At 46.0% G+C, this 25,516-nt stretch overlaps 1 protein-coding gene across 2 annotated transcripts in view; it reads left to right on the forward strand.

Moving 5' to 3' along the window:
* bcas3 (BCAS3 microtubule associated cell migration factor) overlaps nucleotides 1-25,516 on the forward strand; it is a 1,025,650-nt gene that overhangs the window by 965,593 nt on the left and 34,541 nt on the right. For both annotated transcript variants that reach the window (XM_077541215.1, XM_077541210.1), the window contains one exon: nucleotides 4,562-4,738. The gene's annotated coding sequence lies outside the window, so the exon portion shown is untranslated. The remainder of the gene's footprint in view (nucleotides 1-4,561; nucleotides 4,739-25,516) is intronic.

The following is a 25,516-nucleotide window of genomic DNA, read 5'->3' on the forward strand; positions in this document are numbered from 1 at the left end:
GTCCAGCACTAGTCTGTACGATTGTGTTAATGGCACAACAGACAGTTTGCCTGAACTCTGATAAAATTAGTGGTTTGACCAACGATGTATGTGCCATAATTATGTAAATATGTGTCCTGTACCAAGAACCTTATTGTGCAAATTGTTTCGCAGAAATTTAACAATTTAACACCAATCTACAGATTTCTAGCTAATAGAGGTGATTCTGATGCAAGCACATGCACACGCACACACCCCTACATGCACACCCCAACACACACACCCCTGCACACACGCACACACATACATACGCACGCACACAGATTGATGCAGTGGGATTAAATCTTTAAGGAAAGTAGCACTGGCTGTGAGGATAAGTATAGCCTGTACGTGGGGGCTAACAGCTGGGTGGATAGTGGCTTTTAATCCTCCTGGATTTGAACATGATGGAGGGTAACAACAACAAATCAGTGCATGTGTTTTGAATTCCTTCATCTCACAATACTGACAAATTATTGACAGACTTGCGTAGGTCGGGGTGCGTGCGTGTGTGTGTGATAGATCATGGGGATGCTTGAGGGAGGGGTGTGTGTGTTTTCTTTTTATTGTACTATGGATGTTTTAATTGTTCAGCACCTTGAGTTGCATTTTAATAAATGAAAGGCACTTTATAAAGGATGGATGGATGGATGGATGGACGGACGGACGGACGGATGAATGAAAATGCAAGAGGTTTGAAATTCATATGATATTTATAAGCTCAGAGTGTACCCCGCCTACTGCCCGAAGCCAGCTTGGATAGGCTGCAGCACCCCCGCGACCCTTGTGAGGAACAAGCAGTTAGAAAAATGGATGGATTTATAAGGTTATGTTATAGGCTACTTGACAAAAAGAATAGTGTTCAAGAAAAAAGTGAATAATTATTTTTCCTAAAATCATCCAACCCTAGTGTGCAGAGATATTCTCACTCAAACGTCGGGTTCTTTTCCCCGGTCAGTTATGCAGGCATTAATGAGGTGGTGAGTTTACAGCACGAATGCTCGACAATGCCGTATCCAATGCCATTTAACATGTTGCAACACTTTTTTTTGTAAATATGCAGAACAATACAGCTGGAGGTGGAGCTCTGAGGTGAGCATCTGGTGATCGGGCCATCACCCATGGGGCCCGACCGGGCACAGTCCGAAAAGGCAATATGGGTCTCCCTTCCCATGGACTCACCACTTGTGTGAGGGGCCAAAGGGGTCGAGTGCATTGTGAGCTGGGTGCTAGAGAAGCTAGCCCTTGGTACATAAAATGTCACAGGGAATGAACCCGAGCTGGTGTGCGGTTCCGACTAGACATAGTCGGATTCACCTCAACACACAGCTTGGGTTCGGGTACCAGTCCTCTCGAGAGGACTCTCTTCCACTCTGAAGTTACCCACGGTGAGAGGCACAGAGCAGGTGTGGGCAGACTATTACCCCTTGGCGCCTGTATGTTGGGGTTCACTCCCGTAGACGAGTGGATAGCCTCGCTCCGCCTTTGGGTGGGGGGACGGGTCCTGACTCTTGTTTGTGCACCAAACAACAGTTAAGAGTACCCACCCTTTTTGGAGTCCTTGGAGTGTGTGCTGGGGAGCGCTCCCCCAGGTGACAACCTTATTCTGCTGGGGGACTTCATGTGGGCCGCAACAGTGATACCCGGAGGGGCATGATTGGGAGGAATGACCTCCCTGATCGGAACCTGAGAGTTCTGTTATTTGACTTCTGTGATCATCATGGATTGTTCATAGCGAACACCATGTTCAAACATAAGGGTGTCCATATGTGCACTTGGCACCAGGACACCCTAGGATGCAGTTCAATGATCGACTTTGTGGTTGTTATCGGATTTGCAGCCGCATATTTTTGGACACTCTGAAGAGAGGGGCAAAGCTGTCAACTGACCACCACCCGGTAGTGTGTTGGCTCCGATGGTGGGGCAAGATGCCGGTGCATGTGTTGGCTCCGATGGTGGGGCAAGATGCTGGTCTGACCTAGCAGACCCAAACGTATTGTGAGGGTTTGCTGGGAACGACTGGCAGAATCCCATATCAGAAACGGTTTCAACACCCACCTCGGACAGAGCTTCTCCCTTGTCCCGGGGGAGGTGAGGGACATTGAGTCCAAGTGCATTTTTGAGGTGGCCAATTGGAGCTGTGGTCGGTGCATGTCGTGACGGAAATCCCTGAAACTGCTGGTGGACACAAGCGGTAAGGGATGTCATCAAGCTGAAGAAGGAGTTCTTTTGGGCCCTTTTGGCCTGTCAGACTCTGGAGGCAGTTGACAGGTACCGGCTGGCCAAGCGGAATGCAGCTTCGGCGGTCGCTGAGGCAAAAACTCAAAATGGGAGATGGTCGGCGAGGCCATCCTGTATCTCAGGAGAGGGATGCAGTGCACCATTAACACTGGACAGTGGAGAAGGGTCGCTGCTGATCTCGATCGGGACGTTGTAAATTGGTGGGGAGAAAACTCAACTCAGCTTTATTTATTGCTGCATTGCTGTATACAAAGTGTTGTACATGAAACATAAATCAGTTGTGCAGGAAAGAATAAGGTAACAAAACAAGAACAAAGCAAACATTGTGAAGTGCGTATACAAGTTTTTTTTTTTACATCATTTACATCAGTAAATTAAGAAATATGTGAGCTAATGAATAAATAAATAAATAAATAAATGCATAGATAAATAAGTAGAATAAACATCAAATTCATACACACCACAAAGGCTCTGGATGATGTGGGCCTGTCATGGTTGATACGACTCTTCAACATTGCGTGGACATCGGGGACAGTGCCTCTGGGTTGGCAGACCGTGGTGGTGGTCCACCTTTTTAAGAAGGGGGACTGGAGGGTGTGTTTCAACTATAGGGGATCACACTCCTCAGCCACCCTGGTAAGATCTATTCAGGGGTGCTGGAGAGGAGTCTCCGTCGGCAAGTTTAATCTTGGATTCAGGAGGAGCAGTGTGGTTTCGTGGACTAACTCTACACCCTGCAGAAAAAGAGAATGAATAAGTTGGCAAAGTTTTATTACAACAGTGGATGGCCAGAAGGAGGTTGCAGTCTGTTGGATGCTGGGGGCTGGTTCTGGGTGGCGAGGCGTGTGTCAATGTCAGGGTCGGCGGGCAGAAAAGGAGGATGGAAATGCGGGTCAGGAGAGGTAGTAAAAGGTTGGTTCAGGTTTCAAGGTAAAGCTGGATGAACAAACTCGTTCAGGAGTTGTGACGATCTGGCGGTGTGGTGGAGTCAGAGGCTGGCTTAAGTAGGCTGCTGATTAATTGGACACACCTGCTGCTTGACTCCAATGCACCACACCTGGAAGACACACGCACACTCAGCGGGCTGGGCCCGCAGGCCTGACAGTTGCCATTTCCGGTTCAGGAACGATTCAGTGAATGAGTGTGTTGCCATTTCCGGTTCACGAACGGATCAGTAAGTGAACGAGTCAGTGGATGAACGTGTTGCCATTTCCGGTTTAGGAACGAACGATTCATTGAATGAGTGTTGCGGGCGGCTGTTGCCATTTCCGGTTCACGAACGAGTCAGTGAGTGAACGCGCTATCTCCATTTCCCGTTCGCGTACGATTCATTGAGTGAACGTACTGCCATACCAGTTCAGTGAGTGAGTGATTGTAGTTTTGCCACGAGTGATTCACAATTTGCCAAGGAAGCAACACTCATAGAAACGCCACTACTTCCGTGTTGGCGGGGACAAGCTTTCATTATCATGTATTTCTCCAAGCTAACAGCTAATGTGGTGTCCGTCCACGTACTGGGCTGGGAGCAAGCGCATAAAAACAAAATAGAGCGAGTGACAGTCTCTCTCTCACCAGCACATGACGGTGTGCCCCGCGCTGCAGCAGCGGGGAGATGACATTGTTGGGGATATCTTTAACGGATTTATTATCCTCTCTGTGTACTGTGGGTGTCGTCTACTGTAATTATTATTATTATCATTATTATTATCACCATCATTAAAATTATTATTACAGTTGAATTTAAAAAGTAACTTCATTAAAAAAACAAAAAAAACAACAACAAAACACATTCCTTTTTTTTTGTCACAACTTCGGTGGGGGGGGGGGGGGGTTGTTGAACGATTCTGTGAACGAATCTTTTGAACGGTTCTTTTAAATGAACTGATTGTAGTGATTCAGTTCACCTAAAAGAACTGTAATGCACATCACTACCGTCAGCCTCATATGTCAAATAGAATTTTCACTTTTCTTGAATGAGGTGAAAGTGAAAATTCAAAATGCCAATCCAGCTCAGGTTTGAATTTTATTAATGTGCTGTATGCATTTGCTGTGCGCTGAGAGGGTGAGAGCAGCGTACAACTGGGCATGCGTGCAGCTTAGATGGAACATTGCCTTTGATAGATAAACTGGGGCACAAAAAAATATATAAAAAATTGTTGTATGAGAAAAAGGCATCATTGGTACATTCAGCAAAAATTTATATTAATGGAAAGTTTCATCAACTGAGTGATTTTATGTTTCCATTAATACTGATGAATGTCAGTGGTTCTTTTGTAGTAATATTACAATGTTTATTTTGCAGATACGTTTGATGGGCGTGGTGTGACTCTTTTGGAAGTATGTGGAAGCTGGCCTGAAAGCTTTGGTGTGCCCCGGCATAATATCAGCTTTACAGACGCCAGTGATGAAGGCCTCAGGGAGAGGTTGGCAGATGCTATGTCTGAGTTTCCTTCTCGGGATATAGAAGGGTCTGCTACAGGTAAGTATAGCCTTGAACAACTCAATATGCGATGTGATTCACAAAATCAGGCTTGTGTCTCAGAAAATGAAAATTGGGATATTGCTGTATTCTAATTGTACATTTAATGCCCTTTCAAATGGTATATAATTGACAAAGGTAGAGCAGTTTCAATGTTGTCAGGTTGAAGTTCCTCATTTAAACGTGTTTAAACATTTTGGCATGTGCTTCTTTCAAATATCCGGAGCAACCAGTTTAGAGAAACGATATGGACACGAAACCTTCAGGGAGTGTTGACCAGTGGAAAGTAAATTCTAATAGCAGATAAGGACATCATACAAGATTTTAACCCTTTAAAATGTGCGGAAGCTACCATCTCAAGTGATGAAATCGGGCAAAAATGGGGATTTTGGGCCTCTATTCCAAAACAACTTTGAAGATCCCATTAAGCATGCAATTCATCAATGCATCTCTTGAGCAATCATCTGTCAAAGTTTGCGTGTTGTGTTGTTGCAACCTGTGTGTGTATATATTTTTTTGTTCTACTGCAATGGGAAACTTGATTTAAGAATTTTGTGTCAATTAAAAGGTGATTTTCCATTTGCTGTGGCCTGTGACAATAATGTTGATGATTAATTCATAGGTAATAGATATATTATCTCAAACGCATTTGGCCACATAAATAAAATAAGAACAGTTTTATGGTTCAGGTTTTTTTTTTTTTTTTTTTTTTTTTTTTACTTTTATACTCAACTCAACTTTATTTATAAAGCGCTTTAAGAACAGGCATTGCTCTATACAAAGTGCTGTACATAAACATAAATAGTAAATACATTTTACATCAGTAAATAAATAAGAAGTAGTGAATAAAGAGATAAATAAATACATAAATAAGTAGACTAAACATCAAACTCATCCACACCACAAAACACCAAGAACAAGTCTCATGCTGCGCCAAAAGCCAAAGAATACAGATGTGTTTTAAGACGTGTTTTAAAAGAGGATAAAGAGGGGGATTGCCTATTATTTAGTGGAAGGTCGTTCCAAAGGGAGGGACCGGCAACAGCAAAGGCTCGATCTCCTCTAACCCTCCGCTTAGCCCTCGGTACATCCAATTTTGTCTGGTCTGCTGACCTGAGGCACCGGGCAGGTGTGTAGGGGTGCAAGAGCTCGGCGAGATAAGGGGTGGCAAGACCATTGAGAGATTTGAAAACAAATAGAAGAATCTTAAAGTGGATTCTAAATTTCACGGGCAGCCAGTGAGGAGAGGCCAGAACAGGGGTTATGTGTTTCCTCTTCCGGGCACCAGTAAGGAGATGAGCAGCAGCATTTTGGACAAGCTGGAGACGCTGCAGGGAGGACTGGCTGATTCCAAGGTAAAGTGCATTAGGGTAATCCAGCCGAGATGTAACAAAGGCATGGATTACCATTTCTAAGTGCTGCTGAGATAGGAGATTTTTTTACCTCCAGCTGTCTAAGATGAAAAAAGCTGGATTTGACAACGGCGGCAATTTGCTGGTCCAGTTTAAAGTCACTGTCCATCTTGACAAACAGATTTGAGGCTGTTGGCTTCAGATATTGTGCCAGAGGACCCAAGTCGGCAGGATGAGAACAGCCGCTGGGACCAAAGACCATAACTTCTGTTTTCTTCTCATTGAAGTTCAAGAAATTTAAAGCCATCCAGGCTTTGATTGTCCAGTACAGTCAATACAGTATACACTCTAGCTGTGCATTAGGGGGTGGGGAGCTTTGGAAAGACCATAGCGATGACGCGATCATCTTTTCATCTTCAAGTATATTTCAAAACCCATATTTGATTTCAATTCCATCCCACTCAAGAAAGCACAGAGTGGAAATTTGTGATACTGCGTGACAGGCAGACATTTAATTTTGTGACGCGCCACTGGTGTGTCATCCTTTCATAGACATCTCATGAAAATCACATCAAGGAGTGATCAAAACATTAGATTATTACATTTCATCATTTCATACAGCTTCATTCATTACTTCATTCCAATTCAACCCTACTCCCTTGTACTATGCGTGTGCATCGTTTTTCCGATGTAAAAAAATTCGAGGCGGCCACCTCCACCTAATTTGCTCGCCGCCTCCAGCCTGAGCGACTGATATCGCTCAACTCAGCTGCAGCGCTCCAGTTGTGTTGAATTGCGCTCTGCAGCAACGTATTTTAACTGCACTTGCAGTGTTGCGCCATTATGGAGGCGCTATATCAACAGCAGTGCACCGAAAAGACCTAAAGCAAAAACTGAAGAAGAAACAGCTCCCCGACCCTCCCAACTTTATTATACCGATGAAGAAACAGATCACAGAGCAACCGTTGCACGCACCCATTATCTGGTTGTGAGGCCAGTCATCGCCAAAGTAATAAAAATACAGTATATACAACTAGAAAAATTTCTGTGGAAATTTTGGATGTGACTCCTGACTCTTGCAAGGTGGAAAGCCGCATGTACTGAACAGTTTGCCAATCTTGTTGAATTCAAGTCACTTCCTGTTGAAATCAGGGCACTTCCTGTTGAAATCAGGTAAGTTCTGGTTCACTTCCTGTTGAAATTAAGTCACTTCCTGTTGAAATCACATCACTTTTATGTCACTTCCTGTTTAATTGAGTCACTTCCTGTTGAAATCAGGTCACTTCTGGGTCACTTCCTGTTGAAATCAGGTCGCTTCCTATTGATTTTAGGTCAGTTCTGAGTCACTTCCTGTTGAAATCAGGTCACTTCCTGTTAATTTTAAGTCAGTTCTAGGTCACTCCTGTTGATTTTAGGCCACTTCCAGGTCACTTCCTGTTGAAATTAGGTCACATCCTGTTGAAATTAGGTCACTTCCTGTTAAAATTAAGTCACTTCCTGTTGATTTTAGGTCACTTCCGGGTCACTTCCTATTGAAATCAAGTCACTTCCTGTTGAAAACAGGTCAATCCCTGGCATACCTAATCAATTGGCCAAGATGGCCGCCACTCTGTTTGGGCAGTGGTGCGAGAAAACCAGGCGTAGCTAATCAATTGGCCAAGATGTCCGCCGCTCTGTGTGGGCAGTCGTGTGAGAATCCCCGGCCTAGCTAATCATTTGGCCAAAATGTCCGCCGCTCTGTGTGGGCGGTGGTGCGAGAATCCCTAATCATTTGTCCAAGGTAGTAGTAGTAGTAGTAGTAGTAGTAGTAGTAGTAGTAGCAGTAATACTATTTATAATAGTCGTAGATAGGCCAAACTTTGAGTACATACAGAAAAAAGGGGGTGAATTGAGCTCAAAATAAGTTTTTTACAACAACGCTGAACTCTGTTTAAAATAATCGTGACTAAATAATCGCTCCTGCCAGCCGCAGCACGGAGCCTCCGCTTGTTGTTCATTTTGAGCTAGTGCTCTCACTATCAAATATTCTTAGAATCGATTAATCGATTGATTATTCAATCAATTAATCGACCAGTTGGATGCATTGTGTGGGGCCCTCTAGAAAGACCCTCTAAAGGGTCAGATGAATGAGGAGGATAGGCGGAAAGGCATACAAAAGGCACACTAGCCAAGGATGTGCCAGAGCATCCTTGCCCAGGGGATTGCTGTACTCCCCACATGAGTGGACTCCTGAAAGGCGAACAGATCGACCCACACCTTTCCGAAGTGACTCCAAATGGTGCATACTACCTCCGTGTGGAGACGGCAATCCCCCGGACGACAGCAGGAGAGAAACTGCCACCTGGTTCACATCACCCGCGAGAGACACAGCCCATAGAATGGCAAGGCGGTTCACATCTGAGAAGTCACGATGATTGACGTGGTAAACGGTTGAGATGTTGACTGATCGTACCAGCACTTGGCACCCTGCAATGAACCACACGCAGACCTCAATCTTTGATCTTGTAGTGTTTTCCAGCCCACCACAACATTGTACATTCATTTTCAAGGCAGGTTTTGTGAAAAATAATTAGACGAACATCAAATTTGTCTTTTCTTTTTTTTTTGTATTCAAAAAGCCTGGGGAAAAAGTCAACCAAAAAAATTGGTTAATGCAAAAAGCTATTTTAATGATTTAAAAATATATATTTGCGGCACCTGGAAGTTGCCAGGAGACCGAATCAATATTCCGTGTTTCCTCACGGACACTTATTGTTAACGTACTCCGACCGGTATTTGCCCCTACTAACTAAGATGCTTTTAAGGGTTTGTTTGTGGTCTCTTTAGACTGAAAAGGGAGAAAATTAGCATCAATGCATGTCTTATGTTTGTGTAGCGATAATTGGGTCGTCTTTTGGACGAATTAATAATCTGGACGTTACAGAGGTAAATTATATTTACCTCGATAACCTCTGGGGCACCACGTTGGTTTTGCTTTGGGTTAACAGGAGCAAACAACGACCAAAATCCTTCTTTCATCAGTCATTTATAATCTAAAGTCGCCACACTCGATATTCAGTGGTTCGTTGTACTAACAAAAGAATAATAATCCACTCGGAAACACAGATGACTTAGGCGGAATACAGTTCATAAAACATGCATTTATTCACGATTGCTACACTACAGAATCAAAGCACTGCCTATCTAACTATTCTACCGTCAGAAGAAAAGGAATAAAATAAAGCGAATGAAAATAAGGAAGGAATGCGAATGAATAAAGAAACGGGGAAAAGAGAAATTTGACCTGCCAGATTTGTGATATGTTTCAAACGTAAGTGGCACACAGTGGATACGCCGAGCTAGAAATCAAACGCACACTTACGAGAATCGTTTACGTCGAATGAGCAGAAAGGTCTTCAAAAAGAAGGGGGAAAAAAATAGTCAATGTTCGTTCCAAAAAGGCAAGAAAAATAAAAAAAAGAGGATTTATTCCACAGGTGAGCAAGGGAAAGCCACTCAGGGGCCTGACGTAGTTGCGCGGCTCTTCCCTTGATTGGTCGGCGACTCGGCGAGTTTGATTCTCCGGCAGCTGTCCGAGTTCAGGTGTTGCGGCTCGGTCCGTACGCGCCTGCGTACGGGGAAGGCCAGCCGTTGGAGATGCGTTGGCACTGCGGCGGAGCGCCACCGAATAGCAGGTGAGGTGCGCGGCTTAGGTGCACAACCTTGAGTCCGGCGATACGTTGCAAGTGTACGCCGGGGCCGCGGAGTCCGCCTCTGGCGGGCACTCCACTGATGGTGAAGAGAAAAAAAAGAAAAAAAGGAGTAAAACAGTCTTTGGGGTCAGCGTTGCAGTTTGCACCTGCTTTGGCGTGGCGTGGAGCAAGGGTCCGCTCTCGGCAACGGTTGCTGCCAGGAAAGAAAAGGCCACGTGGTTGGCAAGTTTCTTGGAACAAAGAGTTCGAGCAGGCCGGGCCACTTGCAGGTCGTGCAAGAGAGTTTTTGGAGGAGGCGGGAGAGCAGGAGGAGAAGCAAGAGGATGAGCGAGGGTCTCCTCGCCCTTTTTAAAGTCTTTGGGCGGGGCTCCAGTGGGTGGTGGCACACCCTTCTGCTCGCTCGGGCAGACTTTAAGAAAAAATTATTAAAGAGATTAATAATTTGGCATTAAATTTGGTCAGTCTGGCAAATCAGTTTTCCCACACAACCCGTTTAACACACATCGTAATTAATGCATCATAAACTAACTTGTGAGGTAACTTCTACTTGTCTAATCTGACTGAGCTGAGAGATATTGATTATCTTTCATTCTTTATGGAGTACAAATGAAATAGGATGTTCATACACACAAAGATATAACATGAATCATTCGTAGTTCAGTTGTCTGTCAAGAATTATCATGGTATAAATGTGTAAAATGCGGTTACTTATGTGAATTGTCACTAAGGATAGTTCCAAGTTTCACCACTTGGAGGTGTTGTTGCTCCATCTAGACGTTCCAGGAAGGGCGAGACGCCAGAACATCCTTTTGTGATTGATAAGAAGTCATGAACATTCCTTTGATCGGTCATTTGTGTATTCCAAACCATTGGAGCCATTTGTTCGGGCTCCGAGAAGACTGCTTGAATACACTCCTTCGGCAGACGCATAAATCTCTTTGTCACCTGGTCAGCGGCTTCAAAAGAGTTTTTGTTGGTGGCTGGGTGACCACCTGCAGAGCTGACCAGGCTTGGATCCTGTCTGGCCAGTGGAATATTCATGCACTGCAGAGAATTTGCTTTAGGAGAAGCAAACTTAAAAAAAAATAATAGAGGGTGGATTGGGCCATCGGCCATAGTTGTTACAGACCCCCCTTCGTCAAGCGGGATGAATCTTCAGGATGTCCAGGTTGACGGGTCCAGATGATGTGTGGCCAGGGTCCAGGCCACGGTCAGACGGCCGGAGTCCCACTCACGCTCTGCTGCAACACTCAAGACATACCACTGGTGCAACTTTTCTCTAACCTCTGCCTGGTTATGTGTATGCAGGGTATGTCTGTGTGTTTTCAAGGTGTCTCTATGTGTATTCAGTTAACAGTGTGTGTCTAACTTGGTGCTGTGTCAGCTGACTGAGGGACTCGGGTCCCAAAACAGGCGCGGGCCTGGGAAAGACGCAAGACGCGAAATTCCAAACAAAAGAAAAGAAAGAAAACTTTCCTAAGGCTATAAGGCTAGTATCATATTATGAGTAACTAGGGAAAACGAACAGCAAATTAAAGAAGAGAGAGAGAACGAAGAAGAGGCTTTCGCCTTCTAAAACTCAAAAACCCGGGGCCATATTACGGGCCCTAACTCTCTTTTGAAGATGGGGAGGTTGTCTCAGGCACCTGCGTGTCGGTGCAAATCTCCACCCCTGGGGGTGTTCGTCAAAAAAAAAAAGTCTTAGGTCGGTTAGCGCGACACTATCGTTGCTAGGTACTTAGCTATCGCATCTTCCTATAGCGTAATTAAACACCCAAAAAGTCGTGCGCTATCCAAGAATAACTGAAGGAAAAGGGAAAAAAAAGGGAGGAGGGGAGAAAAAGAAATGAAAGAAAAAAAAATCAGAGTATCCTCGGCAGTCGCGCTAGACTAAGGGAAGGAAGGCAAAGGGGCTTAGTTAGATTAGCTAGACTCACTAATGCTTTAAAAAGAGTACTCTGACCTGCTTTTGAAGGCCTTAAGTACGGGGGAGCTTTTATAGCTAGCAAAAACTGATTTCACGCAGCATACCATTCATAAGTATTATAACACCTTGAGTGTACATAATCTTTTGAATTCAAGTTGCAAATCGTTTTATAGTTGTCTAGTCTAGTTCTGCATAATGCTATCGGTGTTATAGCTAGGACCGTATCCTTAAGTGTTGCACCAAGCGTCTGCAAATAAGTAGAAAAACACAGTATGCTAACTTCTCGCAATCATTCGTAAGCAATCCTGGTTATTCAGTCAAGGCAATTTCCGCTGCAAGTCCGGGTTCAACCGTTTCTGGCCAACTCACCACAGCGGTCATGCACAACATCAGGGTCGTCATCATATCACACCATCCTCTCGCAATCAACAAAGACAAGCGGATTAGCGTCGCTCGGTGTGGTATCACTTAGGGGTTTGGTAGGTGCAGCGGGGTGCTGACCCCCCTTTTGCACGTCTGATACTTTTAAACATCGTAGTCAGCTAGGTCGGTCGACGGAGTTTGGCGCGTCTGTCGAGGGTGTCGGTCGGGTCACTGACTCGGAGTCAGCTGGTGACCCCCCTTTGTCAGTTTCGCGCGCATGCTGGTCCTGAGATTCGCTCGATCGCATTCCCAGACGTTCAAAACCGCAGTGACTTTTGATCTGATTTCGGTGGACCCACCTCAGTTGGTCCCCCTGACGTCCTTTATTCATCCTAATTTGATAGGCGACGGGTGACAGTTTGTCGACGATTTCGTATGGTCCTGACCACCGGGGAAGAAATTTCCGGGCGATGCCCCTCTGGGCACGCGGAGTATTAGCATTTGGTTGCGCGAACATACTCGATCACCTATTTCGAACTCGGTTCGTGAGGCTTTCCTATCGTAGTAGGTTTTCTGACCTTCTGCACTTTGCTTAAGCTGTTGTTGAGCAAATGCAAACGTGGCTCGGAGGTGGGCTTGCAAGTCCTCCACGTACTGGGAGGCCGTGTATGCCGTGGCTAGGTTTGTTTCTCCTGGCTGATACATCAGGTGCAGGGGGAGCGTCATTCGCCGTCCGGTCATCATTTCAAAGGGGGCCACCCCTGTGGATTCGTGAGGGGTGGCTCGAATCGCCATGAGGATCAGTGGGAGTCGGGTGTCCCAGTCCCGATGGTTGGAAACAACAAACTTTTTCAGCAAATTTACCACGGTGCGATTAGTCCGCTCCACCTGTCCTGATGACTGCGGGTGATGGCTAATATGCAACTGGGCCTTGATTCCGAGCATTTGCCAAAGTTGTTGCATTACCTCGGCTGTGAAGTGGGTTCCCCTGTCTGAGTTAACCCGTGAGGGCAACCCAAAGCGGGAGAACACGTGGTTCATCAGCAGGCATGCAGTGGTGTGTGCGGTGTCGTTTGGAGCAGGCAGGCATTCTACCCACTTGGTGAACGCGCAAACTACTGTAAGAAAGTATTTGTTCCCTCTCAGAGATCTGACCAGTGGTCCCACCCAATCAATTTGGAAATCAGACCATGGGAAGGTGACTCCTTTCTGTTGGAGTGGAGATATCTATGGAGCTATCGGAATCTTGTACTGGCGCACGAAAGTTGGAGGAGCGCCGGGCTGGGTCGGGATGCGGACCACATGTAGTGCCGTCAACCCGCAATCCAAGGAGTCCTTGGCAAAAGAGGGTGTGTATTTCATTAACACGGTGCGCAAACGTTCGCGGTCCTGTTCGGACCGGAGCGCGTCGGCGCGGTGCAGAACTTCTTGGAGGTGCGCCTCGAACTCTGGGTACGGTTGAAGGTCCCCATTTGGAGTCATGGTTGGTTGAGGTGTCTCTGGGTTTCCAGAGGGAATGCTAGAGGGCGTTGGAGGCAACGCGCTCAAGGCATAAATCACCAGTTGTTGGTCTGTCCCCAGGTCCACCCGGACGATGTCTTCATCGTTGGTGGGACCGGCAGGGTTGACCGTAACAAGCTGAGATGGCCTGGTGAGTCTTCGGTCACCGGTGTCTTCAGTCAAGAACAAGTCAGATGGGATGTGTCCAACCACAGGCACCGTTAGAGTGAAGTCGTGGAAGTCGGAACGGATGAGCAGGCCCAGACGGGTCGCTTTTGGTATGCGAACGTCGTACGAAAGGGGGTTGTGAACCAAGATCAGAGTGGTGAGGGAGGCGTCCACGATGGGCGTGGCCTCCAAGAGTAACGACAGGTTCATGAATTCCGATGAAGGTTGAAAGAAAGCGGAGCTAGCATTCAAGACCTGGTTAGCTCGCGCCACCAAGCGAACCGGAATGTTGATCGTGGTCGCCGGAGCGATCACTTCATCCTCGTTTAAGACTTCGCAAGCATCTGGGATGGTCTGTCCGGACTTCATGTTTGGAAGGCTGGGAACACAAGCTAGAGGTTCCGAGTTGGTGAGGGACCAAAGCACGTTGTTGATGGTGTCCACATGGACGGCAAGACGAACAAGCAAATCTGCACCCACGAAAAGGGTGTGAGGCGCGTCCGGGACAACCAAGAAGTAGTGGGTCAGTGAGGGCTGCTTCTACTGAAGGTTTAAGGCGCACACGCCCACTGCAGTTATTGTAAGAGGAGGTTCCGTGTTCAACGGAAACCGGCAAGACTTGGAGACGAAAAGAATGTTCGGGTCGAGATCTCGCAAGTTGTCAGCGAATGCTGCAGAAATGGCTGATTTATCAGCCCACAAGGCGAGGACAGCGTCAAGAACAGGTGCACCTTGCACGTGGACACCTCCGATGATGCGCGGGGCGTACCCTGCATCAGGTGGCGGTGGGTCAAGGTCACAAAGAAAGGTGTCATGGCTTCTCAGCCGGTCCTTTGTCGGGGACGCGAGGGGTCCTGCCTTGGACTGAGTGGTGTCCCAGCTCCCTGTGGGGGCGTCTGCTTCCCCGTGGGGTGGCTGCGCCCGAGTCACAGTGCAGAGCTGAGCCTGGTCAGGGCCCGAAGGAAATGTCGGCAGGGCCTGCCGCACCTGGGCCCAAATCTGGAGTCTCTGGTAGTCTATGATGGGTTGGAAGCGGAACAACAGGTCTTGGCCAATAAGAAGGGGGACTGACTCAATGGGTCCCACATAGACTGGATGGATGAATTCCATGGGGCCAACAGACCAGTGTACCATCGCGACAGATTCCAGCTTTGTGTTAGTAGGTGAGAAGGCGCTAACGGTGAGTGGGCACCGCCGTAGGCGGAGCGGTCGACTGTTAGCTTGTGACGCGGCGCGGAGTTGTTCGAACACCGTGTTGGACATTGCCGAGATGTCTGCGGCGGGATCTACAAGGGCTTCGTAGGTTAGAGATCGCTCCAGGGTGACTCTCAGATAGAATTTACGAGCTATCCCCCTGGTGGTGAGATCACCTAAAAGCTGTTGGAACGGTCTCACGTCATCGGTTGATCGCGATACATGCGGGTCTGCTGTATTTGGATCAGCCTGCAGTACCAATATTGTTGAGTCAGAAGGCAGTTTAGTAGGTGTCTGAGTGTCGGCTACTGGAGGCCCCTCTGGTGACCTCTGCTGGTGGGTCACTTCAGTGGGCATCTGGCCGTCGGTTAGTCATAAAGGCGGGTCTTTTGACGAGTCTTTTGACAATTTCAGGAGTGCCTTCCATATGCCGTCGGCAACTGCGTTGTGGTCAGTCTTGGAGTCGACTTGGCGGTTCCGGGACTCGCGGCAGGAATCGGTTGCTGGCGCGCGTTCGACTTTATCACGTTTTGGATGATAGCGCGAATCGGGCTTACCTTTAGCAAATTTGGAACGCCGGCGGTCGTCAGCTTGCTTTTCTCCGTACGATTTCTCGTCACGCGAGTAGTCGGTTTTGGAGCGCGGTTTCCGGTTTCGCGGGGCGCGGGACTGTTTTGACTTTTTTGATTTAGCCTGGTCTTCCCTCGGAGCATAGGAGCAAGCTCCCTCCAGCTCTGAAGGAGGACCCACGTCCACTTTATAAATTCCTGCGTCGCCTACCTTAGGGGCGGATAATTTTAGCTTTGCATAGCCCCTAGCTGTTAAGTCACGTAGCTGCGAGCTATTCAGTGTCTCAGGACACAAAGCCAGTCCCAAGTAGTGGTTAAGGTTTTGTTGGAGGTTTCGGACAAACAACGTTTTAAAACCAGGATCTTCCTCCATGTTGGGCTCGTTACGAGTCCCAAAATAGGCATCGCGAAGACGACTATAGAAAGCCTGAGGAGCCTCCTGCTTTCCCTGTTTGACGAACATGGCGACTTCCATGCCCGACAACCCAGGAGAACCGTCAAACTCGCGTGAGATGGCTTTGTGCAGTGCCAAGGGGTCAGACAACACATCAGCTGGCTGCCGTTCCAGCAGTCTGTTGACTGCTCGGCTGGACGTCATTTTGATCAAGTACAACTTATCTTCCACGGTTGCCATTGGGAACCTCTGGAGATGATAGTTGATGTCTTTCAAGTACTCTGTTGTGTTGTGGGATCCCCCTGGTTTCGGTTCGAATTTGGCTATGTTTCGAGCCAGCTTGTCCAAATCTTTCCAGGCCACGCCCATTTGTCCCTCCAACGGGGGAGTCGACATGGGTCCACGTTGGAAACTGTCATCACCTGATGGCCCGAAAGCATGTGGGGAGGCGGCCATTGGAGGTGCCAGGCCTAAAGCGGCGGTGGTCACTGGCGGCGTCCTCCAGGCGGTTCCGGACTCAGGTGGCAGTTTGAGCTATGGTGCTGTGGCTCTGGGATCAGGAGGTCTGTGCGGGGGTGGAGCTCCCGGCCGGGAGGCTCCTCGGGAGACCTCATGCAACTGCTGCGCACGTTGCAACTCATGTTTAATATGAGCTAACTCTGTCTCATATTCCTGCTGGCATTGTCGGAGGCGGGTAACCTCGGCTTCAGTCAATGGTAATTTGGTTCGCAGGTCATACGAGCGGTCCACTTCGGCATTACGCTCCTCCCTAAAGGTCTGTACCTGAACTTGGAGGCGCTTCACTTCATCGGTTGACTGAGCTAGCGACGAACTAACCCGAAAGTAATTAGCTTCTGCTAGCCGAAGTTGATCTTTTGACGGTCGTTCAGTCAAGTCAGTCACCTCTGCTTTTAGTTTGTGAATTTCATTTGCCGCGGATCTCAGCAGTTTTTCTTGCTCTCGATTTGTCTCTTCAGCGGACACGAGAGCTTGGGTTAACTCACCAATCTTTTGATGGGAGTCGGGAGTGAAAGCAGACTCATCTGCATCACTGCCCAGATTTTCGGCTAGCGCCGCATCTGCGCGGGCTTCTGCCTCATCCAGCTGCGCTTTAACGTCATCCAGCTGGGTCTCCATGACCTTCACTCGGTCGTGGGCGGCTTCAAGCTGTGCCGTGGCGTTACGGCTCTGCTGTCGTGCCATGTCAAGTTGGTGTTTCACTTGACAGTCCTCGGCATCGCTAAGCTTCAACTGCGCGGCAAGGTTCAAAGTCAGACATCCGAGCATTCGAATGAGTGACTTGTCCTTTGGGGCTTTTGTCTCAGCGTCACTCATGAGCTGCGCGAGGTTATCATTTAGCGTATTGACATCCGCATCCCTAATAGACTCAGCGTATTCAGGTAAGAAGTCCTTGGTCAGCTTCTGCACCAGTTGAGCTAAGGTCTCTAAGCTCTCACAGGGGCTGGAAGTCTCTCGGGATGCTGCCATATTGTCAATAGCTTTTTTAAACGATCAAACTTGTACTAGCGTTTAATAGTTAGTTAATTAGCGTACGCAGTTAGCTAACTACCGCTATCAAGTATTATCGTCAACAATACACACTGGGTTCAAATTATCAAAGGGAAATTGCCACAAAAGCAAAAGATTTGTAGTGGGCTATGCAACCCACAGCTTACACTATAGCTGTGAAAAATCAATTTCAGTTATCAAAACAAACAAAAACAAACAGCAACAAAAATAAAATAATAAATAAAGAAAAATAAAAAAATTAATAATACTAACTTCAACTTGATTCACTCAGCAAAGAATAGCTGAAATGAGGGACCGGGTAACTCTGAAATGTTACAGCGGTCAATCCCAAAAGCTAAATCAAAAAAAAAAATTCAAAAAAAATTTTTTTTTTTTTTTTGGAAGTCGAGTTAAAAGTTGAAATTAAAATTAAATTAATTTAACAACAAAGCAGAAAAAGGGGAAAATAAACTTAAAAGGGGTTAATAGTCTTAGTCAAATGACTGATTACAGTGTCAGTACAGTTTTATGCAAATGTCTTGTGGACGGGGTTTTTGGGACACAAAAACTGCAAAACTATACAGAAATATTAGAGCTGCCTCTCTAATAATAGCTCATTCGAACTCACACCTTCTTATTAACTAGACACAACCGAAAAACAAAAACAAAAGAACAAACAAAAACAACAAAATTTAAAATAATGGATAAAAATGAGAAGAAAAACAAATAAAAGGGAAGAAAATAATAATAATAATACTAGGTCTACCAAACCAACTAAACAAACACAAAACCCTAAGTTAAGTAGAATGTTAAGTCGAGAATACAGCTAGTTAGCCTAGTATGAAACTGGATAAGAGGGAATATGAAAAAAAGAGAAAAAAGAGAAAAACACAACAGTGTAAATAGTTCCTTTATATTAATTTGACCCAGCAGTATGTTTTGTTGATGCAACCGTAATTGCTCTCACGCTAGGCAGCGTAAAAGGCTAGAATGCGGTGGCTATTACTATAATCGTTAAACGCAAGCAGTCAATTAAGCCTACAACTGCGTTTAATCGGACGTGGATAAATTTTTTATTATCCTTGCGTACTAACAGTGACGACAATCACTAAGTACAACGCTCGACACGGAAAACAATTCAAAAAGCAATGTGAAGTGACATTGAATCAGAATTATCGCGGAGCAAGGAACACCGGCGTTAAAGCAGCAGTGGGGGGTCAGTTGTCTATTGACAGTGGAGCAAGCTCGAGTGATCTGTGTCACTCCAAGCACTGACTGACAGCTGACAGCCTGCAGGACTCACTCCCCTTCGGGGCGTCTGCAGGCGTGGCTCAAACTCGGCAACGAGAAGGGAGGGGGAGGTACTCAACCACGCCTCCACGAGCCACACAGCTCTTCACAAGGACTATGGCGCCACCTTGTGGAAATGCGTACACGGTACAGGTAAGCAGCTAACGTCTTAGCGCTCTGTTAATCCGCTCGCCACAAGCTGAAACTTTGAGTCGGCGGCTACAAAAGCTCAGTCATGACTCAAACTTCTCCCACAAGCTAGGTGTAGGAGGAACACGGGGAAAGTGACTCGGACGTCGTTTACGTTGCTCGCGGTTAGCTACTCCGAAGCACGTAACTCGAGTCGGGTCAAAGCGACGCACATCGGCTGTCACCTGACTTCCCACAATTTCCGGAAACACAACAACACAAAGACAAACAACTTCAAATTCAGCCAGCTGAAATCTAAAAGTTGCACAACTCGAGCTCTATCATGTACGTTTTCAAATACAAGCCACTATTTTCTCAAACGGTGACCGGCTCTTACCTATCTTCCAACAATCAATCCCGTTACTCTCGTTTACTTATCGCAAGCCACTGCGGTGGTGACACACGCAATATGGCGGCTAACAAACGCTCGATTCAACGCTGAAGGGGAAAGTCAGTACAGTTCCATGTAAGCAGAAATGTTTACCTTTTTACACAGAGCCAAATGATTAGGTACACTACGTGAAATGTGTTTTACTTTTCACGTCCAAAGTCTTGTATTTTCGAGTGGATCTTCTTATGTTATCTAGCCTCACACGGGCGGCACCATTATGTAGCGATAATTGGGTCGTCTTTTGGACGAATTAATAATCTGGACGTTACAGAGGTAAATTATATTTACCTCGATAACCTCTGGGGCACCACGTTGGTTTTGCTTTGGGTTAACAGGAGCAAACAACGACCAAAATCCTTCTTTCAGTCATTTATAATCTAAAGTCGCCACACTCGATATTCAGTGGTTCGTTGTACTAACAAAAGAATAATAATCCACTCGGAAACACAGATGACTTAGGCGGAATACAGTTCATAAAACATGCATTTATTCACGATTGCTACACTACAGAATCAAAGCACTGCCTATCTAACTATTCTACCGTCAGAAGAAAAGGAATAAAATAAAGCGAATGAAAATAAGGAAGGAATGCGAATGAATAAAGAAACGGGGAAAAGAGAAATTTGACCTGCCAGATTTGTGATATGTTTCAAACGTAAGTGGCACACAGTGGATACGCCGAGCTAGAAATCAAACGCACACTTACGAGAATCGTTTGCGTCGAATGAGCAGAAAGGTTTTCAAAAAGAAGGGGGAAAAAAATAGTCAATGTTCGTTCCAAAAAGGCAAGAAAAATAAAAAAAAGAGGATTTATTCCACAGGTGAGCAAGGGAAAGCCACTCAGGGGCCTGACGTAGTTGCGCGGCTCTTCCCTTGATTGGTCGGCGACTCGGCGAGTTTGATTCTCCGGCAGCTGTCCGAGTTCAGGTGTTGCGGCTCGGTCCGTACGCGCCTGCGTACGGGGAAGGCCAGCCGTTGGAGATGCGTTGGCACTGCGGCGGAGCGCCACCGAATAGCAGGTGAGGTGCGCGGCTTAGGTGCACAACCTTGAGTCCGGCGATACGTTGCAAGTGTACGCCGGGGCCGCGGAGTCCGCCTCTGGCGGGCACTCCACTGATGGTGAAGAGAAAAAAAAGAAAAAAAGGAGTAAAACAGTCTTTGGGGTCAGCGTTGCAGTTTGCACCTGCTTTGGCGTGGCGTGGAGCGAGGGTCCGCTCTCGGCAACGGTTGCTGCCAGGAAAGAAAAGGCCACGTGGTTGGCAAGTTTCTTGGAACAAAGAGTTCGAGCAGGCCGGGCCACTTGCAGGTCGTGCAAGAGAGTTTTTGGAGGAGGCGGGAGAGCAGGAGGAGAAGCAAGAGGATGAGCGAGGGTCTCCTCGCCCTTTTTAAAGTCTTTGGGCGGGGCTCCAGTGGGTGGTGGCACACCCTTCTGCTCGCTCGGGCAGACTTTAAGAAAAAATTATTAAAGAGATGAATAATTTGGCATTAAATTTGGTCAGTCTGGCAAATCAGTTTTCCCACACAACCCGTTTAACACACATCGTAATTAATGCATCATAAACTAACTTGTGAGGTAACTTCTACTTGTCTAATCTGACTGAACTGAGAGATATTGATTATCTTTCATTCTTTATGGAGTACAAATGAAATAGGATGTTCATACACACAAAGATATAACATGAATCATTCGTAGTTCAGTTGTCTGTCAAGAATTATCATGGTATAAATGTGTAAAATGCGGTTACTTATGTGAATTGTCACTAAGGATAGTTCCAAGTTTCACCACTTGGAGGTGTTGTTGCTCCATCTAGACGTTCCAGGAAGGGCGAGACGCCAGAACATCCTTTTGTGATTGATAAGAAGTCATGAACATTCCTTTGTGTATTCTAAACCATTGGAGCCATTTGTTCGGGCTCCGAGAAGACTGCTTGAATACACTCCTTCGGCAGACGCATAAATTTCTTTGTCACCTGGTCAGCGGCTTCAAAAGAGTTTTTGTTGGTGGCTGGGTGACCACCTGCAGAGCTGACCAGGCTTGGATCCTGTCTGGGCAGTGGAATATTCATGCACTGCAGAGAATTTGCTTTAGGAGAAGCAAACTTAAAAAAAAAAAATAGAGGGTGGATTGGGCCATCGGCCATAGTTGTTACATTTGTAACAAAACAATCCGCGACCGTTTCACATTGCTCGGCAGAGAACCAACGCCATTCTACGTCACTACGCATGGGTCACGGGGGCAGCAGTTTTAGGATGGAAACCCGATTCCCTCTGCCACAGCCACATCATCCAGATTCTCTGGCGGGATCCCAAAACATTCCCAGGCCAGCCGAGAGACATAGTCTCTCCAGGCCTGGGTCATCTTTGTGTCCTTCCGCCGGTGGATGCCCTGGACACCTCTCCAGGACGGCGTCCAGGAGGCATCCAAAGCCCGAGCCACCTCAGCTGGCTCCTCTCAACACGGAGAAGCAGTGGCTCGAATCTGAGTTCCTCCTGGATGACTGAACTTCTCATCCTATCACTAAGGGAGAGCTGCAGCACAGAAGCTACAAGCTATATCACTATGGCGGAATGCAATGATCTTGGAGCGATGGCATTGTTGTGAATCTGTCATCGAAATGAGTCCGGGGATGCCCTAAGGTTTGAGAGATACGGCCACCCAAAGACCTCCAGGATTTTGTGATATCTAACTGGAACTAGTTTCCTGCCTCCAGACGGAGGGATACGCAGCGCGCTATAGGCTTGAGTTAAAGGAGCATAAGGATATGTGTGACTCTGTACTGGTGTTATGTGAAGACGAGTGCACTAAAAGTTCATCTGATACTCAACCAAGTCTCATTATTGCTTCACAAAAAACACAACATGGTGGCAGCGGTAATGCATTGCCTGTAAAACGTCGATGTCTACTCTTTGCGCGGGGTGAGGAAAATAATTGTCCGAGGATGATTCACCTGTTGCTGAACGTGGTGAGTGAGACGAAGCTAAGTTCTAACAGAGGCAAGCTACATATCAGTGATGGGTTACAGCTATGAAAAGGGTATGGCGTTGCATACACCCAGAGGTGATTCTAAGAGCAGCGATTTAGGGGTGCTGTAAAGACATATAGGAGTGCTTCGGTGCTACAAAGTGATGGGGGGCGGGTGAAGGTAGCTTGGTTTGGGGGTACTTTCCGCTCCAAAGATTGTATGGGAAGTCAGTGAGTAAACCGAATCTAATAAAAGTTACGCAAAGGAGAAAAGGACTTATAATATAAACATATTCCAACCCTCATTTCTTGGGAAGGGTACTGGTACTCTTTTTGATACAACAGCTCCTCAACATACGCATTGTTGACATTGACAGTATACATGTTTTAGTTTAGTTTATTCATTTTTTCCTTTTGGACACATTACAGTTTACATCAATCACATCACATCATTTGCAACATTGACATCCGAAAGAAGGGCTGACGGGTAGAAGCCGAAGCTTATTCGAGACCCGTCCCCATCGACCCATTACTATAACGCATCAATCATATACATTATTTAGAATAGTCATTAATTTTTATCATTATCCATCCCATACTATCCCAGACACTGCTCGCTCAGTTCATCTTGAATGTCCGTGTGTAGATTGTGGCTAGTCCCAGTCATTTGGAACTGGTGAGTCGGTCCCCAGACGCCACCAGCAAGCCCACCCCGCCAGGCGAGCAGCCAAGGCAAGCGCAATTCTTCTCTTTCACCAGTAGGGTCTTCACTGACCTCGGATCAGCTTTCACACATGTTGTGCTTTCCAGAAGAGTAGATCGGCTTGCATTCGGCCCATTGCTTTCAAGCAATTTCAGCACTCGATTCTGGTCAGGTAGCACCACTGGTTGCTAGCATGTTGTGGATCTGATGACTCCTGTGCGCTGCCCAGCCTAGCTCACCCAGCAGAGCAGCCCACGCCAGCTGCATTCCAGGAACCAGACCACCAACCCCCATTTTGCGTATTGACAGCAGATTCATTGGAGCCACAATACAGCCTTATCATGTAGCCTTGACTGTTAGAACAAATGTCCAAACGGAATTCGAGCCAGACAATATTTAGATTCAAACGGGAACAGCAATACATGTTATCAATGCAGGTGTATAAACAAGAGTTAGCCTTGGCAAAGTCAGCAAATAATCATATACAACTCCAGCTTTGGGTAATTAGTGATGTTGTTGTTGTTGTTGTTGTGATATTGTGAATTACTGTTGTCTCTCAAACGCTGCCAATTCCTCAGCTCCTTTCACGATTCGTGTTTTTAGTTGACCAGAGTTATCTTTAGTTTGAATAAAAATTCGGCAGTCTTTTGTCCACGTGCTTTCGATAAGTCCATTCTTTCTCATTTGTCGAGCCTTTTTGTCGATGTCAGCATATCGTTTGGTGAGGTTTTCGTTGATGTAGACATGTTTCCCACGAAGCTTGTGACGGTCTCTCAGAAGAGCAATCTTTTTCTTTCTGTCAACAAACCTGATCAGAACTGCCGGTGGTCGTGTCCCTCCAGTTGGAAGCGAAAAGCACATCTGAATGTGCGCAGGATCAACAGTTAATCCCAAATCTCTGAGTTGAAGTGTCACTTGCTGTTCCACAGTCTCGTTCCCTGAATATTGGTCAGAATCTTCCGTGCTCGTGCTAGCCGCAGCTCTCAAAGGGCCACGGCGCGGCTTGATCTTGATACCGGTGACTATCACATCGTTGATACGAAGATTTTGTTCCAAATCATCCACTTTTTGTTCCAAGGCAACAATGCGTCGATCTTTTTCCTGTGTCTCTTTCTTCAATTGCTGTATTTCCTGAAGAAGTGGCTCAATGCTCTTCTTCATTTCAAGTAATTCAGCAACCATTCCACTGAGTTTTTTAAGAGAAGATTTTATCTCCTCAATCTCGTCAGCTCTTTTTCCGCCAGGCATTCTGCAACAATGTAGTTAAAAATCCCAATGCAAAAATCAACAAGTAGTTAGATTCACGAGCGAGTGCAGGAGCAAGTACAGATGCATCCTTCCTCAACAGATGCGTCCTTGAGTGATCAAAGTACCGTTTCTGGAGTAAACCAGCTCTCCACAGTTTACAGTGAGAATGAACTAAAATGGACCTTGGAATTGTTTTTGAAATCTTGCTCCTTCCTCTCTTTAGTTTTTCCTCTGGTCTCTTGAGATCTCCTTAATTTGTTGGAATTTAGAGGTTTTATGGGGTTGGCGTAAGACTTTGATTTTGTAACCATGTGGATGGCAGGAAGTGTTTAGGTGCTGGATTTTACTTTGATTTATCATTCTTTTCTTTGACCTTTCCTCTGGTCTCCTGACCTTCTGAACTTCACGACTCTGGCAAGACTCTGAAGTATCCGGTTAAGGTGAAGGGTAATGGGATTTTTATTAGGTTTTATCAATCAATCAATCAATCAACTTTATTTATATAGCACCTTTCATACATTTAAAATGCAACTCAAAGTGCTGGAAATCCATAATGCAATAAAATAAAAGAAAGAAAAAGCCCCCCCATCCCCATGATCGTACCCACAGACACACCCAAAACCCAACAAACACATGAAAACCACAACATGGCGGGGCACAGATGTACCCTGTAAGGAAAGGCACCCAGGAGGAGTTCATCCACAGTGAGATGGATGAAGACCAAGCATCCCTCTCACTGTGGAGGCTCCCCCATGAGAAAACACTGGAGCTAAAAATTTTATAACTACCAAATAAAAACATTTAAACACTAAAAGAGGTGAATTAAGGAGTATAAATTTATACGTATTTACAGACACGTGCACGCGCACCCACACACACGCACATGCGCGCACACACTGCACGCACACAAACGCACACATATGCATAAAATATAATAATAATAAAAAAGAGAAAGCAATGATGATAAGATGTTGAATCGGTAAGACTGCCGAATGAACAATTCTGAGCTCTGTCTTAAAAAAAAAAAAGAAAAGGAAAAACATCATATAAAATATATTATCAGAAATGAACTTAATACAGAATGTTTTTTGACTATAGCCTACATGTCTGTACTACATATACTCTAGGGGTGGGAGAAAAAAATAGATATTGCAATATATTGTTGCGCACTCTGTTGCAATAAATTATTGATACACTGACGTTAGATATTGATGTAAAGTGTCTAGTTGTGCAGTGTTATGTTATAAATGTTTATGCACCTTAATTTGTCTCACTTTAAATGTTTACAGTGAAAAGTCTAAGAGGCAGTGAGGCACTATGCAGAACT

The sequence above is a fragment of the Festucalex cinctus genome, chromosome 13 (assembly GCF_051991245.1).
Source record: "Festucalex cinctus isolate MCC-2025b chromosome 13, RoL_Fcin_1.0, whole genome shotgun sequence".
In the NCBI taxonomy this organism is placed as follows: domain Eukaryota; kingdom Metazoa; phylum Chordata; class Actinopteri; order Syngnathiformes; family Syngnathidae; genus Festucalex; species Festucalex cinctus.